Source organism: Gossypium arboreum, chromosome 10 (assembly GCF_025698485.1).
Source record: "Gossypium arboreum isolate Shixiya-1 chromosome 10, ASM2569848v2, whole genome shotgun sequence".
Taxonomy (NCBI): Eukaryota; Viridiplantae; Streptophyta; class Magnoliopsida; order Malvales; family Malvaceae; genus Gossypium; species Gossypium arboreum.
In genome coordinates this window covers 30,660,817-30,664,802 of record NC_069079.1, presented here as the reverse complement: position 1 = coordinate 30,664,802, position 3,986 = coordinate 30,660,817, and positions in this window count along the sequence as shown.

The window sequence follows — 3,986 nt, the reverse complement described above, 5'->3', positions numbered from 1 at the left end:
ACCCTTTGGTTAGTAGATCAACTAGGTTCCTTTCAGACCTTACGTACTTTAAAGAAAGTATGCCTTTCTTCCATAAAGGATTCTTTGAAAGTAAATTCCTAAGCCACTTGGCCTCTTGCTCAGTCAAGAGTTATAAACTCTAATTCCATCGTGGAGTGAGTAATACATTGTTTAACAGCTTCTAAGAAATAACTGCTCCACCCAAAGTAAAAACATACCCACTTGTAAAGCTAACTTTACCAGTTACCCAATTTGCATTACAACATCTTTCTAGGACAGTAGGGTATCCGAAAAATTCCAACTTCCAAGTTTTTGTACTTTAATTTCACTTAAGACCATATGGGAAAAACTCAACCTTGATTACTAACATAGTAAATTGCAGACCATAAGACTCCCCCACTTACTATGTTGATGCCTTCATCGACATGAAGCCACAGTTTTAGTAACCTTGTTGCATCAAGTTGACATTTCAGTCCCAAGTCCATCTTGGGACTTCAAGACCAAAGGTTATGATCCTATTCAACGCGCATTGAACATAGACTTGAACTTGGTCTTATCTCAATCATTAGTGTAGTCTTGTCTATACCCATTCCTCTACTGAGCTCTTAGACTCAATACCACAACACATAATCATTATGTGACAACCTTGATGAACCCTTAATGGTATGACCCTTTTTTGACTGAATATTACCATGTCTTTTATACTAAAAAAAACATCCCTTTGGATGTGGCACCAACCACACTCTTGCGACATCTCATTGGATGCGTCCCTCTAGACGTGGTTTATGCTAATCGCCCCTTGCAACACCAACACAAAAGTTCTCGACATGGGAAATTTAGACACATTGGTCATCCCCAACTTAGGCCCTCTCAACCCTTCCATAGTCACCCTATTAGTTGTGGCCATCTTGGCCAACCGCAACACATGCGGTACCATCGAACTAGGTCAATCTCAATATCAATTTCGAATTTTACTGCTCATTCATACAAACCCTAGCACAACGCTCTTTTCTTCGCACAATTTCATATGCTGCCTAAACAAAACATACCCCACTAGTTCTTTTGTTCAATCTTTCGGATTCAATAATCCTTCATCTACTTTGGTTAAAAAGTCAATGATGCTTAGACAAGCTTCACAAATCTTATGTATTAGTAGCTTACCATGGATAAGGGTATCGTAAACACTATTCCAAACACAAGAATCCATCAATCTGCTCATGGTCCTCCGACCAACTCAAACTCAAGGAATCTCTAACCAAATCAAACTCAAGGGTCTTCAGACCCACTTAAATTCAAGGAACCTTCAACCCATCTCGACTTAATCTTGTTAGGCCTTCTAAGCCCATCTTGATCACAATGGCCTACTAGCCAACACAGATAAAGCTTGCAAGCACTCCAACACTACTTAGGCACACTCTTACACTACTCAGGTGCCTTCAAACCAATTTTCTCAATAGGACACTTCACTTGCTTCAATGATCTTCAAGTGCACTTTAACTTGTTGTCTATAGGAGCCATTATTGGTTCCAGTAACGGGAAATAAAAACGATTAAGTATAGACTGGATTGGGTAGTTTTGCACAGTTTAAAGGTTGAGAATCTATCGTAGGTGAATAATTAGATAAACAAAATCAATTTTAGGTGAAAAGATTGAGTAAAGACCGAGATATTTAGAATTTAAGTTTGCTATGTTGAAGGTTTCAGTTACTTGATAACTTAGCTTAGACTTATGTTTTTAATTGCTTGAGGTGAATTATTAGTTGATTGTTGGTTATATTGCTATTGTGATTTATTGTGTTGAAACTTCGGATTCGTTAGGACCTTTTACTAGCAAAAGAAAGGATAGTTGAAGCTTTTGGTGTCTAGGTGAAAGTATTTAGTGAGTGTTTGGAATCGATGCTTGTAGACGTGATTCATTGCGTCAATTGGGAATTTAGAAGTAACTTAAGCCTCTACCCTAAATTCTGAGTGTAAGCTTTCTTATACTCATGATTTTTTATATGAAAATATGTTGTGAAATTATGGATCAAAATGTTATATTGTGATATGTGTAATAAGCTTATGATGACTATTGTGAAAGAGTTGTTTGTGGGCATGTTATACGTGCCATGTGACAGTGAATATGTTGTGATAATAATGTGATTATGCAGTGAAAAGTACAGCAAACAGTAAGTAATATGTATGTTTAATAAAAAATATTTTGGCCTTGTGAACCTGGAGATTATTGGATATAGTTGACATGCCATAAGATTGTGAGTACTCATTGTATGTATTGCATTTTTGGGCATTGAGCCCCTAGGATAGGTTGGAGAGATAAGGGAATGTGAGTTAAGCTCCATTCAATGGGACATGTTTAGTGTGTTAGAGAGTGTTAGCTTTATGTTTCATTTTTTGGGATATGTTCGACTTTATGAGTCTTTTGGTGTGTTGGAGATCTGTGTATCTGATGAGTGGTGATAGAGCCCATTTTGATGTTTCATAGCTCAAGTGCCAAATTATCTATAAATATATTTATGAGGATTCTGGTATATGCTTAAATGTTATGTGATTATTATGTAACGAAATCAATAGATAATGCATGGACAAATAACACGACACTAAAGTTGAAATATTATAATTGTGCTCTATGGTTGCTTGATATTTGCATGATGATGTGTTTACATGATAGTTTTTCTTAACATTCACTGAGCTTGTAAAGCTCACCTACTCCTTTTTAAACCATTGCAGATTAGTTATGTTTCGGTGTGAGTGGTTTGGTTCCAAGGGAGTGATCTAAGCGAGAGTTTTATATTATTTCGCAGGTGTTTAATTAGTTGTTATGTTTTGGGAAAGCAATGTGGTAAACTTATTGCTGATTTTTACCATGGTATTTAGGTTGTTTAGATGTCTTTATTGCTTTAATTATTTTGACACATTGAACTTGGTATTTAGTTGTTGTTCGAACATTTTTGTGACGTTTGAATTGCCATTTCGGATGTCTTGGTGTTTATATGATGATTTAATAGATGCATGTTGAATAGTACTATGTCGAAATGGACTATATGTTGTATTCGTGTAGTCTAGAGCAGAGGTATCGATATTCGAGTTTCAAAAATGATATCTCTGTGATATTTTGATGTGCAGGAAGTCAATATTATAATTTGATATCAATGCTATATCACGAGTATCGATTTTCAGGGTAAAATAATTGATACTTTAATAAGGGTATCGATAATTTTTGAGATTTTGATTATTAAACGAGAAGCAAAATGCTGACTTGGTATCAATTTTTCAATCGGTATCTATACCCTTTAAGAGAAATATCGGTACCATTGTTATAGTATCGATACCTACATACTCATTTAGGAATTTTTGCAAAGTGGTTCAAAAGCATGTATAATTGTTAATATTAGTTCCATTGAAGTATGCTGAGCATGTTTTAATGTTGATTGATGTGTGTTGGAATTATGATTTGCGTGAGTGCTTATTAAAAAGAATGATTTATTAATAACGTGACAAATTACTATGAGTTTGATGTGTGGAGGTGGTGTGACATCCTATGTAACACCCATAACCCGTATTCATCGCCAGATTAGGATTACGGAGTATTACCATACAATCGAAAGCATTTAAATGATATCTCAAACATTAATATAAACATATCATATATCAATCATACATACACATTCTGCCCCTAAATCGAGCCTCTAGTGCTCAAGAAATACCTTAGAAATGATTCAAGACTAAATTAAAGACATTTGAAAAGTCCAAGAAAAAGTTAGAAAATTTTGAATATAAGGGTCACATAGCTAAAACACACGCCCGTATCCCAGGCCGTGTAACCTTCGAATTAGGGACACACGGCTGTGTCCCAGCTTGTGTACTCACCTATGAAGCTTTCTAAGTAAGGTCACACAGCCGTGTCACACGACCATGTGTCAAGCCATGTAACTCTCGAAATAGCTCCACGTGACCCCCACACACCCGTGTTCCAAGCCATGTGCGAGG